The sequence below is a fragment of the Atractosteus spatula genome, unplaced genomic scaffold (assembly GCF_055471065.1).
Source record: "Atractosteus spatula isolate fAtrSpa1 unplaced genomic scaffold, fAtrSpa1.hap1 Scaffold_95, whole genome shotgun sequence".
Taxonomy (NCBI): domain Eukaryota; kingdom Metazoa; phylum Chordata; class Actinopteri; order Semionotiformes; family Lepisosteidae; genus Atractosteus; species Atractosteus spatula.
In genome coordinates, this window is record NW_028296929.1 from 79,840 (window position 1) to 95,489 (window position 15,650).

At 41.9% G+C, this 15,650-nt stretch overlaps 3 non-coding genes across 3 annotated transcripts; all 3 read left to right on the top strand.

Annotated features, from left to right (window-relative positions):
• The first annotated feature begins 1,860 nt into the window (after window positions 1-1,860).
• On the top strand, window positions 1,861-1,948 carry trnay-gua (transfer RNA tyrosine (anticodon GUA)). The gene is given in 2 exon segments: window positions 1,861-1,897; window positions 1,913-1,948. It is a non-coding gene; the product is annotated as a tRNA-Tyr (tRNA).
• A 3,496-nt stretch (window positions 1,949-5,444) lies between these two features.
• On the top strand, window positions 5,445-5,527 carry trnal-uaa (transfer RNA leucine (anticodon UAA)). Its single transcript has one exon. It is a non-coding gene; the product is annotated as a tRNA-Leu (tRNA).
• A 2,462-nt stretch (window positions 5,528-7,989) lies between these two features.
• On the top strand, window positions 7,990-8,061 carry trnaw-cca (transfer RNA tryptophan (anticodon CCA)). Its single transcript has one exon. It is a non-coding gene; the product is annotated as a tRNA-Trp (tRNA).
• Window positions 8,062-15,650: the final 7,589 nt, after the last annotated feature.

Consider the following 15,650-nt stretch of genomic DNA (forward strand, 5'->3'; position numbering starts at 1 on the left):
TTGACCAGGGCAATACTTTGAGTTTACACTTACAGCTTGTCCAAGGTCATTCATTATTAATACTATTAGTAATATCTCCGTTAAAGACTTTGATGGCCACAGCTCAAACATGAGAGGTTGAGCTTTATTAGCTCCACCTTGCGGAAATTCCGGATACTATTATTTTGCTTGTCGTATTATAGGAGAATTTACGGTAACTAGTGGTATTTACCGGTAACTCGCGGTATTTACCGGTAACTTGAGGTAGACTGCGTACAGCGTACCGGAAAATAATGCGGTATCGCCCGCGCATTTTGAATGGCTGCATCTGTAGCTTGTTGTTAAGTAATTACCACCCTGAAGATATTTACGTGCTCCGTCAGTCTCCTCATGTGTGTGTATATTCTGTGTTTGGTTTTGTGTGGTTGATAAAGAATAAAGCTATCGCTTGGTTCATTTATCTCATCTCCATTGGTCCTTTGTCCTGAGAAGAACCTGTAAACGCTACATTGGTGTCAGAAGCGGGCAGGATGAACAAACCGTGGCAGACATTAACCGATTCTGTCAAGCGCTGGCTGACTCTAAAAGAGACAGAACCCACCGGCAGCGCACATATGGAGCCTGAGCAGCTCCTGGGTGCGACAGGTGGCCACAGCCCTTACCAGGGCTACTCAGTAGTGGTTCTGCCGGTAGAATTGGGGCAACTGGCTGCTACTCCTGGCCAGCGGATACCCCAGAGAGAAGATACCCTCCCTGCCGGAGCCGACCAGCGATTCCCACACTCATCAGCGCAGGTGCGACCCGGTCTCTACGACTGGGAAGCACCTTGGGAAACCTAAGGCAGTTCCAGCTCGCGGCCCGAACGAATGGCTGGAACCGGGCAGAGATGGCCAGCCACCTGGCTGTGGCGCTGGAAGGAGCAGCCTGCCAGCTGCTCCTGGATGTCCCGGAGGAGGACAGAGGAGAATATGCAGCACTGGCAGCAGCTCTCCGGCTGGAGGTGGAGGAGGCGCCTGACCTGATGCGGGAGAGGCCGGCCCTACGGCGGCGCCGACCAGGAGAGCGACTGGGCTCGGTCGCCGCTGATGTCATGTTCCTCGCCCGCCAAGGATACCCAGCTTTCCCCCAGGAGGCGCAGCAGGAGATGGCTCTCCAGGCCTTTCTCAAGGCCCTCTCACCTGAGGAGCAGCGGCGCCACGTACAGCTGGCCGCGCCAGCCTCGCTGGGGCAGGCCTTGGCCCTTGCTACATGGGCTGAGGCCGTATTTGGGGTGGCTGGAAGCACCAGCAGATGCAGTGCGCCCTGCCAGCTGACCAACGGTTTTGGTTTTACCAAGGCTGTGGGAAGAGGGGACACCGAGCCCGGGACTGCCGGGCCCCAAAGCCTCGCACAATTACATCGGCATCGGAAAACGGGAACGGGGCGGCTCAGCGCGGGGACGGCCGCCATTGGAACACCTCAACCCCAGCTCCGGAGAGCGCTGTGAAGACCGGCGCCCTGCACGCCACTGTGGGGCGAGTCAGCTGTAGCCAGGGCCTGTACCTCCACTGCCGAATCGAGGACCAACCCTGCCTGGCCCTGCTCGACACCGGTTCATCGGTAACCCTACTCCGGCCTGGCGTCCTCCCCGACACCGAGGGCACCAACCCCCCAGGATGGGAGGCCTCCGGCCTGCAGCTGAAGACCGTGATGGGACAGCTTGCTGCAGTCCAGGGGAAACAGGTGCTTGCCTTCCGTCTGGGTACAGTGACGGTGCGCCACCCCTGCTACGATTGATCAACGATTGATGCCCCATCAAACATTTTGTAATATCCCCGGAAGTTCATACTTTAGAAACCTGATTCGTGGCTTAAATTCAAGGTAAACAGTATTCCCCACTTCCCTTCGATAGCTCAGTTGGTAGAGCGGAGGACTGTAGTGGAAATGGTGAGGCATCCTTAGGTTGCTGGTTTGACTCCAGCTCGAAGAAAGGTGCTTCTTGTGAACTTTAATCAAACAGTTAAAATAGCAAATCTTTTTCACTCAGACGTTGATCAAAAGGTCAATAAACCACGAAGCAGAGGCTCTTGTTCCGAATTAAACTCCCGTCTGAATGTCTTGTTTTGGCCAAAATCTGATCTTTGAATTAAGGGAGTACTCTGTCTGCTTTGTAATTCAAAAGTATATACAAATGTCACGTTTTTTTTTTGTAGATATAAAGGTGTTCTCTGTTTTCAAAGGAAAGGATATGTACTTAATTGGCTTTATGATTTGGTATTGATTTTGTATCGTTATATTATTAAGTTTGTGTTTTTTGTGTTTTTAACGTACAAAGGCAAACAAGGCACACATCTGTTTATACCAGCGGTGAATTGTACGTTTTTATTTACAAGCTACTGTGCACTTTTGGGAGTATAACAGGTTCGATATAAAGTGGCAAAAATATAAAAAGGGAAAATACCCCAGTCTGCGTGTAAAGCCCTCACTGTGACTGTTGTTTTATTGTTAAATTCGGCGTACTGTGCACGAAATGTTGCAGAAACACAATCTGATATTTTAATAATCATTATTTTAATAATTTGATAAGTATGAGGCCCCGGATCCAAATATTCAGTTCTGTTTTTTTTAAGTGATATCTTCCCTTCCTCTCGTGGAAATCACACGATGTGAGCAATTGTTTTTTGTTCTTTTTTTTTTCACGTTGTGATCCGAAGAGCCTCAGACGCCCAGTCTGACAGTAACCAAACCAGAATGGATTCTGCTGGGAGCCGGACTGAGAGTACCATCTACAGCTGCTGGATGGTACTCTGCGTCCTGCTGCTCCAGCAATTATTTTGACGAAAGACAGATTACTTGTGCGCTTTTAACCTTCTCGCAGCTACAGGCGAGATATGAAGGCACGTGCTGGTACACCTTCTCTAACTTTCACAATCGCGATAAACTTTCTTTTTAAAAGACCTTTGAAAAACTAGATATAGATATAGATAAAGATAAAACTAGATAAAAAACATGAGCTTTTTTGGTTTTTACATTAATCGATTTTGAATCAAATTTGATCTTTTTACATTGTATTTTACATTGAAAAAAGCGTGCATACCTAATCCACCAACAGACAGAGCAATATTTTATGTTGCCTTCCGGAGCTTTCAGCGTGTGATGGATTTGTATGGGCGTCTGTATGATACCACTACAGCACTGGCGCAGGTGCAAAATCCACTTTTTGGACCGAATGGACCGAATGGACCGAAGCACAGGAGCCAATATAAGAGAAAACGACAGGTGTTTAAACAGAGTATGTCCCAATGTCTGCGACAACGCATTGTGATTTTGTATAAACGCAAATGGTTTATCATTTAAAAGCCAACATCATTCTTTTTATCCCTGGCGCTAATACCCTACCACACATGCGAGCTGTTGTGTGAAAGAAAATTCATATGTGCGTAGGAAGGCAGAATAAAATCCAGAACTGTATTGGTGATATCGATAAACAGGGCTCATGTTCACAATAAAACTTTATTGTATAAAACGTTAAAATTCGTAAATATTTGTTTTAATCATGCAAAGTGTCTGTTAAACCATTCATGAAGGATTCTTAGACAGAAAAACACACCATTATATGAGAAAATATATTTACTATATGTGCATTTAACTTACTTTTTAACAATTTTAGTTTCAAGGTCAATGAAAATTGTTGCCCTGGTTTTTTGTCATAAATACACAAGCTTGTTATGTCTTGTGTCAGAAATAAACTGCATGAAATTTGCTAAAGCAACAAAACGTAAGTGCGACAAAGAAGACAAACATTTGCGTTCATAGTGCAATGTTTTCTCGAGCCTTTAAAATTACTTTAAACGCAATTTGTTTTTTCTCTGTAGCTCTAAGGCTTTGTCATTTAGGTGTGCTGTTTTTTTTTTTACATGTTGAAAAAAAGTCGCTAAATCATACGAAACATAAAAACTCCAATTGTAAACAATTGACCATTCATATTCCTGAATTTTAAACCTATGGAGTATTTATACCTTGTCTTTGTATTTGTGCATATTACAGAGCTCCTTTTCAAAAGCTGTCAGTATAGAATAGTGCTTAGGTTTCCTGTTTTTTTTACCCAGGTGGTCCAGATAAGACTCTTGGTATAGGAGCGCGTCTGTGTTGCCTTCTGGATTTCAAATGAGCAGCTCAGTGCAGAAAAGAACCCTGTAGATCAGCATGTACATTTGCATGGACAGTAGATTTTTCAGAAAGTGTAATTGGATTATAGCACGTGCCCCTGACGATGTTGTTGATACATCATATGTGCTCTTTTTTGTATTATATGTATTTTTGTTGTTCAAATAAAAAAATATAAAAAAAACTTTCAGGATGCTTGCTGCTGTAAAAATAAAATGACATCAAGGGCGCTGTACGCAGAGGTCTGAAACCTGCTCCACTTTATCCAAGAACTTTATCCAGAGGTGTTAAAGAAAATTGATTTATTTTCCTGACTGCAATGTATGGTGAAGCATAAAATCTAGCTGCATAAATCTCTATTACGTGTCATTTATGAAGGCGTTTCAAATAGCAGCCAGTGAAGGATTAACGTTTTTGGAGCATGTATTATATTCTAAATACTCTTACTTAAATAAGCTTAAATTCGCATGCTGTTATTTAGACATCGCAAACCAGTCTGACCTCATACAACATTCTGTGCCCGCTGAGTAGATCTTAAAGCAGCTACAGCCAGAGTAGCAGTAATGGCAACACAGTGCTTGGAGTTCAGCTTTTCTTATTTCTTCTGCGGAACCACTGGTATCGGAATATACTGATCCGCATAAGAAGCGCTACCGGTTTCAGATAGTTTTTATTGAGTGCTGCTCTAAACTTTACATTTGCTTAGACTTGTTTTCCCCATGAAAAAAAGACATTTCCCTAATTACATTTAACTTTTTTTTCCCTTATCATCAAGTAGAAATAAAACATATCATTCCATTTAAGAGCCACAGGCAGGATGGCTGGTGGTCCAAGGCGTTGCGTTCAGGTTGTAGCTTCCCCTAGAGATGTTTGTTCATTTCCCACTTCTGACAAAGAAGTTAGAGTGGAAACGGTAACATCCTTAAGTAAAAAACATTTCACATTTCATGTGTTTAATGTTAAGTGTCTTGGTGGTTGATGGCTCTTCTCTCTTGCAGGGTGATGGCAAAATTCTTGAGAGAGGGAGTCTCCTACGTAAGGCTGCTCTTCGTCAAGAGTGGAGACAACAGGAACAGACTTCAAACCGACATTAATTACTGAGAGCAGGCGAAAACGTCTTTTGAAATGAGGAAATGTCTGCTGACAGTAAACAGAGCTCACGGTGAGCTGCGGACAAGCGCTCCTCGTTAGTACAGTGCTGAGTACCCCTGCTTGTTGCGCGGGAGACCGGGGTACGTTTCTGTGACAGGGCGCTGTTTTTTTTTTTAATAGATGAATCATATTCAAATGTTAAACAACTGAGCAGCATATTGCTATAGACCAGGATGGCCGAATGGTTAAGGCGTTGGACTTAAGATCCAATAGACGAAAGTCCACGTGGGTTCGATCCCCACTCCTGGTAGTGTCGTACTAAGTTTGAAGTGACAGAACACTTTGATGATTTACACTCTATTTAAATATGAATTCACTAAATTTCAGTTCAGTTCTCTTCACATAACTGAACTCTCACTATCGCATACTGAAGGCTTTACATCCATTAGCTGTGATACAGCTCCCAATAAAGACAGAATCAAACAGTTTGTTCTGTCTCGCATGGTGATCCTCTTCTCGATCCAAATGAAATGTTTAATATGATGCCTCGAGAAAAAAAAGGAGTGAATTTCCGCCTGTAATGATTGATGCCCCCTCAAACATTTTGTAACATCCCCGGAAGTTTATACAGTAGAATCCTGGTTTGTGGCTTAAATTCAAGGTAAACAAGACTAAGGAAACGAGTTGGAAACTTGATGTCGAACTGGAATTTAATCACCCGGAATATTTCACTACATTGGGCAATATGTGCCAGAGAGGAGCACTTTAGATCCCTTCGATAGCTCAGTTGGTAGCGTGGCGGACTGTATTAAAAACAGTTAGGAATCCTCAAGTCGCTGTTTTCACTCCAGCTCGAAGGAAGGTGCTTTTGTGAACTTTAATCAAAGAGTTAAAATAGCAAATCTTTTTCACTCAGACGTTGATCAAAAGCTCAATAAACGATGAAGCAGAGGCTCTTGTTCCGAATTCAGCTAACATCTAATTGTCTTGTTTTGGCCAAGATCTGATCTTTGAATTAAGGGACTACTCTGTCTGATTTGTAATTCAAAAGTATATACAAATGTCACTGTTTTCAAAGGATAGGTACTTAATTGGCTTTATAATTTGGTATTGATTTTGTATCGTTATATTATTAGGTTTGTGCTTTCTGTGTTTTTATCATATTGTGAACTTCTTTTTTAAACAAATGCTTACAAAGGCAAACACAGCACACATCTGTTTATACCAGCGATGAATTGTACATTTTTATTAAGTACAATCTACTGTATTTTTAGAAAAAATGGCGTACTGTGCACGATATGTTGCAGAAACACAACCTGATATTTTCATAATTATTATTTTAATCATTTGACAAGTATGAGGTCCCGGATCCAAATCTTCAGTGCTGATTTTTTTTTGTGATATCTTCTCTTCCTCTCGTGGAAATCACAAGATGTGAGCAAATGTTTTTTGTTCTTTTTTTTTCACGTTGCGATCCAAAGAGCCTCAGACGCACAGTCTGACAGTAACCAAACCAGAATGGATTCTGCTGGGAGCCGGACTGAGCTCATTCTCACTCCCTGTGCTGAAAACAGAATTATCTCTTCCCCGAACATCGTCTACAGCTGCTAGATATTGCTCTGCGTCCTACTGCTCCAGCAATTCCTTTGACCAAAGACAGATCACTTGTGCGCTTTTAACCTTCTTGCAGCTACAGGCTCTTTGATGGTTCATGCTGATCATTGTGGATCCAAAAGAAAATTTTAAAACTCATACATTTTCGATTGTAATTTGCATCTAGCTACAACGTCCCTGGAAAAGAGATTGTATTAGTTGCGTGCAATCGGTATCTTTTACTTGACGTATGGTAGTAGAAATAGTTTGAATAATGTTTTCTAAAGAAGATTGTATTGCCAGGACCTGCCTTTAGCGCTCAGTAGCGATTTCGCTGTTGATATAGATGGAGAAGAAATGTAAGATGAATGGATGATCTAAGCTAAAATAGCCCTAACACCCCTCCTGTAGCAGTGTTTGTATTCATAGCAAGTAATATTCTTTTTCAAACCCGACCGTTGCTTTTGCATTAAGTGTTATGTAACCATTAGCGGTTTCGGTAGCTTCTGAAGAGCGCACTTTTCCAAACTGAAGCCTACTGTATAAGAACATTATTCAAGATGCACCATGGCCCAGAATCGTGCATCGGGACAAGGATTAACATCAATTGAAAGTACTCCCAAATAAAAGATTTGACCGAAAAATTAAAAGAGTAGGCAAGTATTAAAACAACACCATAACTTCCAAACTCTTTCCTGGTTCAGGCCATGTAAAATGACATCATCAGTGGAGTCATGCCGAGGTTGTGAGCTTAAGCCTCACCTGGAGCAGCCTGGTTTTCTGTCTTGACAGGTAAACAGTGTTTTGTGTTATTTGCTAAATGGAGAGAGGATTCTGTGTTAATTGTGCTCCTCCTGGAAGAGGTCAAGATGAGATGTTCACGAGGCTGGTGGTAAATATCCTATCCAGGAATATTTTTTGTTCTTTATCGGGGAATATCGAATATCCGGGCTGTATATCGGGGCTGTAGGGGGTCAGATCTATAGATGTAGTAAACACATTAGTGGAGACGGTGTGTGTGCTCTCTGTGAGAGAGCCTGGCGGGAAGAATAATCTGTGGTCTGGGAAGAAGAGACCCTCGTTGGAAGAGCGGCGCTCCTCACAGGAGAGAATGAAAAAAATCTTTTCCAGGGACGCTGATTTTTCTCTTTGGGGGAATTAAAAGCACTTGTGGCGAGTGACCTCGTGGCGCAACGGTAGCGTGTCTGACTCCAGATTAGAAAGTTGTGTGTTCAACTCACGTCGAGGTCAGCTGATATGTTTGCAGGTGCTGCTGGTGCCGAACCCGGAAATTACACCACGCAGTCGGGTTTTATCTGTACACCACTTAAGTAATCTGAATGAAATAACAGAGCAGTACAGAACACCCAGTCAGGAGCTTATGCAGCGAATCATCTTGAACACGACAAGAGAAAAGGTACACTGCCCAAAAAGCCTGATTTAAATCACAAAACCCCGGTAGAAGTCGAATCGACAATCTTATAAAACGAAATCAGACGCGTTATCCATTAAACCACTAGCCCGTCACGTAAATGAATTACACCATGGTGAGTTCTGCGCCGCTACTAGTAATACCCCACCCCCATCTTAAATTCTAAGTGAGAAACGTGTTTTCTACATTTTTGTCAGTTTTAAAACTAGGAGTATACGGCACTCTGCACAGTGTACGAAGTAAATTATTTTCGCAGTAATTAATTAATTTATTATATTTATTAATAAAATAATAAAATAAATTTACTTCGTACACTATGCAGAGTGCCGTATACTCCTAGTTGCGGCACACACGATATATACAGTAAAAAGCCTCAGGCACTGTGTTAGATGTGTTTTCGACGTTATATATGCGTTTATTAATGTCGTCAATTTTACGGTTGCAATTCGACTTTGATTATACGTCGCAACGACGTTTATATACGTATAGCCGTATTTTCGCTGTGAATATACGTATATTCGACGAATCACCGCCCACTGGGAATAGGTTTATTCCATGCTGAAAAGAGAAGAGAGAAAACATAACGTTTCAGCTGTGAAACCTTCTTCAGGTTTGTTTTCTCTCTTCTATTTTCAGCATGGAATAAACCTACAGTATTACTTGTTCCTTTGCAGATTCGAATGCTGACGTAGCTACCCACCTGAATATATTAAACGTTTCATCTATATGATTAACATAATGTTCTCCTGAATAACTACTCGAAAGAAGCCGCAGCTCAGGTGTTAGAGATATTTGAAATTGGATCAGTGGATTTAGAGTCCAGACTGTGAACTGACAGCTGACACAGGTCTTTTATAGAACCGTTTTGATTTTCTCTACTTTGTCCCCGTAACGTCATTGTCCTGCTCGCAGCCGAGCCCGACACACGGTACCGTCTGGTTTCTGTCGCTGGGCGGGTCTGTGTGGGTTCTAATGCCCCAGTATTATGACGGGGACACTGGACTGTAAACAGGTGCCGTCCTTTGGCTGAGACGTAAAACCGAGGTCCTGACTCTGTGGTCATTAAAAATCCCAGGTCGTCTCTCGAAAGAGTAGGGGTGTAACCCCGGCATCCTGGCCAAATTTCCCATTGACCCTTACCAGTCATGGCCTCCTAATAATCCCCATCTCTGAACTGGCTTCATCACTCTGCTCTCCTCCCCACTAATAGCTGATGTGTGGTGAGTGTTCTGGCGCACTAGGGGAGTCCCCATTACCTCTAAAGCGCTTTGAGTGGAGTGTCCAGAAAAGCGCTATATATGTTTAAACAAATGTAATAAAAATATCATGTTTGATTAATGTAAAAACTGATAAAGCTAATGCTTTTTTCAGGGCTATATCTACTTTTTTTAAAAAAAGAGAAGTCTGTCGCGATTGTGAAATTTAGAGAACATGCACCAGCGGGTGCCTTCACATCTCCAGCTTCAGTCTCGCCTGTAGCTGCAAGAAGGTTAAAAGCGCACAAGTGATCTGTCTTTGGTCAAAGGAATTGCTGGAGCAGTAGGACGCAGAGCAATATCTAGCAGCTGTAGACGATGTTCGGGGAAGAGATAATTCTGTTTTCAGCACAGGGAGTGAGAATGAGCTCAGTCCGGCTCCCAGCTGAATCCATCCTGGTTTGGTTACTGTTGACTGTGCGTCTGAGGCTCTTTTTTCGCAACGTGAAAAAAAAAACAATTGTTCACATCGTGTGACTTCCACGAGAGGAAGGGAAGATATCATTTTTAAAAATATCAGGACTGAAGATTTGGATCCGGGGCCTCATACTTATCAAATTATTAAAATAATAGTTATTAAAATATCAGATTGTGTTTCTGCAACATTTTGTGCACAGTACGCCATCTTTATCTAAAAATAAAACAGTCACAACGAGGCCTTTACACGCAGTCTGGGGTATTTTTCCCTTTTATATTTTTGCCACTTTATATCGAACCTGTTATACTCCCAAAAGTGCACAGTAGATTGTACTTAATAAAAATGTACAATTCACCGCTGGTATAAACAGATGTGTGCCTTGTCTGGCTTTGTAAGCATTTGTTTAAAAAATAAGTTCACAATACGATAAAAACACAGAAAGCACAAACTTAATAATACAACGATACAAAATCAATACCAAATCATAAAGCCAATTAAGTAGCTATCCTTTGAAAACAGAGAAAACCTTTATATCTAAAAAAAACTTGACATTTGTATGTATTTTTGAATTACAAAGCAGACAGAGTAGTCCCTTAATTGAAAGATCAGATCTTGGCCAAAACAAGACAATCAGACGTGAGCTGAATTCAGAACAGGAGCCTCTGCTTCATTTATTGAGCTTTTGATCAATGTCTGAATGAAACAAATTCGCTATTTTAATTATTTGATTAAAGTACCTTCCTTCGAGCCGGAGTCAAACTAGCAATTTAAGGATTCCCAGCTGTTCCCACTACTGTCCTTCACTCTACCAGCTGAGCTATCGAAGGGATGTCAGGTGCTGCTCTCTGTCACATACTGCCCAATGTTGTGCAATGTTCCGGATGATTTAAATCACAGATCGACATCGTTTCCCACTCGTTTCCTTAGTCTTTTTTACCTTGAATTTAACCGACGAACCAGGATTCTACTGTATAAACTTCCGGGGATATTACAAAATGTTTGATGAGGCATCAATCATTCCAGGCAGAAATGGACTCATTTTTTTTTCTCGGGGGATCATATTAAACATTTCATTTGGATCGAGAAGAGGATCATGAGGAACAAAACTAAGTTTCATTATGTGTTTATTAGAAGCTTTATCACAGCTAATGCATATAAGCCTTTAGTATGCGATAGTGAGAGTTCAGTTATGCCGGGGAGTGAAGAGAACTGAAATTTAGTAAATTCATATTTAAATAGATTGCAAATCTTCTAAGTGTTCTGTCACTGCAAAATTACAGGAGTCTACCAGCTGCCAGACGTGCTTGTTTTGGGACTATTTCCAATAAGTATCACATTAGTAGTTGTGTGTCCTTTCTGGTATCTTTTAAACTGTGAGGGACAAACGAGACAGAGACACAGTAATAATCCTATTTTACAGTGTCCTGCATTTTAATTTACTGATCAGATAAATTGAAATGTTCTGATTCAGAACCCCTGCAGTTCGTACTAATTAGAACTCAACAATGCTCCCGAGTCCTGAGCACTACACTGAGTTCAGCTGGGCTCTGACTTTGTTCAGCATGACATGTTGTTGCATTTGAGCTCAGAGCTGGGGATGATCTCCATATTCTACCACACTAACTAGTCCGAAACTTAGAACACAGTACACACTTTTTAAGTGAAGTCAGGTTGTTAAAAAATTAAACCAGCGCCCTGTCACAGAAACGTACCCCGGTCTCCCGCGCAACAAGCGGGTGTACTCAGCACTGTACTAACGAGGAGCACTTGTCCGGAGCTCAGCGTGAGCTCTGTTTACTGTCAGCAGACATTTCCTCATTTCAAAAGACGTTTTCACCTGCTCTCAGCTTTTTATAGACGGTCATAAACGCTCAAGAAGTAATTCATTTCAGTTTGAAGCCTGTTTCTGTTGTCTCCGCTCTTGATGAAGAAAAGCCGTGCGTGTGAGACTCCCTCTCTGAAGACGTTTGCCGTCACCCTGCAAGAGAGAAGATCCATCAATCACCGAGGCAACCACTGAGACAATTAACATTAAACACGTGAAATGAGAGATGTTTTCTACCTAGGGATTTTATCGTTTCTACTCTAACTTCTTTGTCAGAAGTGGAATTTCAACAAACGCCTCAAGGAGAAACTGCAACCTGAATGCAACGCCTTAGACCACCAACCATCCTGCCTGGGGCTTTTATATGGAATTATATTTTATTTCTTTCTACTTGTTGATAAGAAAAAAGTGAAATCATGTAATTAGGGAAATGTCTTTTGTTCATAGGGAAAACTAGTACGAGCAAATGTAAAGTTTAGAGCAGCGCTCAATAAAAACGATCAGAAACCGAACGCGCTTCTTATGCGGATCAATATATTCCGATACCGCTGGTTCTGCAGAAGAATAGCCGAACTCCAAGCACTGTGTTGCCATTACGGCTACTCTGGCTGCAGCTGCTGTAAGACCTAGTCAGCCGGCACCGAAAGTTGTAGGAGGTCAGACTGGTTGGCGCTGTCTAAATAACAGTGTCCGAATTTAAGCTTATTTAAGACTATTTACAATGTAATACATGCTCCAAAAGCAAAAATCCTGCACTGGCTGCTATTTGAAACGCCTTCATCAAAGACGCGAATTAGAGATTTATGCAGCTGGCTTTTATGCTTCACAATACATTGCAATTAGGAAAATAAACCAATTAGAATTATGCAAAACAACGTCTGTTCTTAAAAATGATAGCTGTTTTACACTGACGTCGCTCTTTATGAGATAATCCAGATTGTGAAGACAACTGCACCCTAGCAGATCAAAATATTACACAAAGGCTGTAAAGCACACTCTGAATCGATCCGAAAATTTGATTTCCGCGAACCGTTTAGGCTCCAACAGGGAACTTGGCGCGTCTCCTGCAAAGCATTTACTTTACTGGTGCTTTTAACAGACCGTTTTATCTAGCTCGTCAGGATGGCCGAGTGGTCTAAGGCGCCAAACTCAAGAACTCTTGTCTTTCCTTGCTTGGGTGTCCCGGTCCTCTGAATAGACGGGTGGGTTCATATCCCACTCCTTACAGCTACTATCTTACATGTTTCCCGACTGTTGTGCTCGCTAACACGGAAAAATGGAGAAACCAGTTTGCGGGCACATGATAGGCAGGGAAATGCTTCGTGAACTCTTCAATGTGATCAGCAGAAAGTCAAATAGGCTTCGAATTCTGCCTTAAGAACTTTGTGCTGCCTGTAATCTGGAAAGATTTACTGCAAGGTATGCATTCAAATGTGAAAGACCGCAATAAAAAAAAACAGAAGAAGATTTATTAAAACATTGTTTTCCTTGCGGTTTCTCCTGTATTTCACTAAATGTGGCATTGTGAAATCAACCTGTAGCCCTACGGAATGCAGTCACTCTCCCAGTGACAGCGGCAGGAGCCGAGACGATTACAGTATATCAGAGCTCGAACAGAGTTCGAAAATCTAGGCAAAGTGATTCATAGAACATGTGTATTAAACTTTCCTATGTGCCTGGCCTTACTGAAGTATTTGTAGCTGTATTTCAGCTTCTGTCTATTTCTATACTTTACAGTAGATAGTGTTTAGCCAGAGAAGAGAGATACAAGCGCTATACCCCCACAGTAACCGTCCAATAACCTTAACTAAAGCAGGAAGATCAGTTTCTGCTCGACACAGCTGTTTTCTGAACTGCAAATCTCCAACACAGGCTGGAGGCGCTGTGTGTCCAGGCTGAGCGGTTATATGAGAAAAGACTCAGCGAGCTGCAGGTGCGGCTCATTACTCTGCGCTCCCCATGCGGAATGCACGCGTCCTCCCTGCTTTATTACCTTCATACACTCCTCTCAAACCACAGCAAACGCGGTGAACATTTACTGGGTCTTTCTTTCCGAGATCACAGGCAGAAACAATAAACACGCTGAAAACAGGAAGGTATTCCTGATCGTAGGCGAAGATGCGCAAAAATAAATTTCCTAAAATCCAATAAAGTCCTGTCACGTTCAGTTACTATTCTGATGTATCTGAATAGTTATGGCAATGTTGTTAAAAAAAAGAGATAAATGAACTTTTTTATTTCATTCGAGCTGTAAATTTGAAAATGTTTTATTTTCAATTATCTAAATAATACAAAACACAATCACTCATCGTAAGCGTCTGACCATTGATATTCCGGAATTATAAGCCCGTACACAGGCATTGCGAAATCACACGCTGACAAGCAATTCAACGAATATGATGCCTTTCAGGGGCCGAATATTAGACACGAGTCATCGTGCGGAGTTTTTTCCTCCACTACCGCAGTCTTTGCTTCGGACCACCCCTCTTGCCACATTTGCGCTTTATTTTCGATTTTCTGTATAGAACACCGAATATCTTGAGGAAGTCTGGCAAGCGAAGACTGCTGGATTATTGACGTGCAAACATTGGTTCAAAATCAACATCCTCTGCTATGTTGCTTCTTTGATAGTTTCTTCAAATTCCTCATCTGACTTTTAATATCGAGGGATATTGAGCATAATACCATACTATTTGTAGCTTTCTTTTGATCGCCTGTTTTATTAAAATGCCAGCCTCTTTTACAGTTATTTTAGATGTTTGGCAAGGTGTAATATCCTCCCTCGCATCCTCAGCTAAAATATTTTAAAAGTACAACAAAATTACATTATATTGAACAGCACTAGGTTAACATTTAGAATTCAAATTAAGGTAAATATACGAAAATATTAAAATATAACTCCGGCGATCTGTCGTTTTTGCTTGTCAAGTTCTCAGATAATTTTGCACTGTATTTTTAATTATTTTAGCTGAGGATGCAACAGGAGTATAAGTGAATTCTCCCGCCACACATTGGAACATAAATTTCCATGGGTGAATACTATCTGCTTGGAAGTTGCCCTTGTCGGTAATTATTGGAAATTCCCGGTAATGTTGACTCTATCGCAGTCTTTACCTCTGACCAACCCTCAATTGTTTACTACTGCAAATATCAAAATAGTTAAGGTTTTGCGGACAAATTAAATATCTGTGGTGATGATGTTTACTATGGGAGGAAGTGCGTCCCTGGGTGGGCTCAAAACACCCAACGTTGGGTTAAGATCCGAACACGCCAACCAAATGCACCACAGAAACGCTTACCCGCCGCTTTTTGGCATTTACATACTTTTGGTGAACACAAAATTCGCTCACATTTCATCTTTCGTAAGATATATGATTTAAAAAAGTTCCACAAAGGAAATGAATACATGCATTAAACCAAATCAAGCCCTCTGTGAGTGTCCCAAATGATCTGTTCTGTAAAACAAGACAGGAAGAAAGGCTTCGCTAGAATTTGAACACAGAATTTCCTCTTTATTAAACAGGTGCTTTAACCAGCTAAACCACGGCGCCGGCAGAGCACTATGCTTACAGCCACGTGGACATACCGCTCTGAGACATCTGCGTTCGGTGTGCGCTGAGCCTGCTCGCCGAGCAAGTTGCCTCCTTTTCATGCACTAGCAGCCCCGATACTAAGAGACAGGATGAGAAATGGCTTTTATCTGGCACTTTTCATATCCAAGGAGATCGATGTGCTTTCCGTGTACAACAGGGTGTCCTCTATACTCGCCACTGAAGCACAGGACACGCCTGGTGGATTGACATCACAGCAAAATAGTGAAATGGCAGGTGGAAGAGGAAAATGACCCTCAAGAATGAAGAAAGATGATCTTGAGCGCGCCAACTCATGTCCGAAGGGGCTGACTTTCTC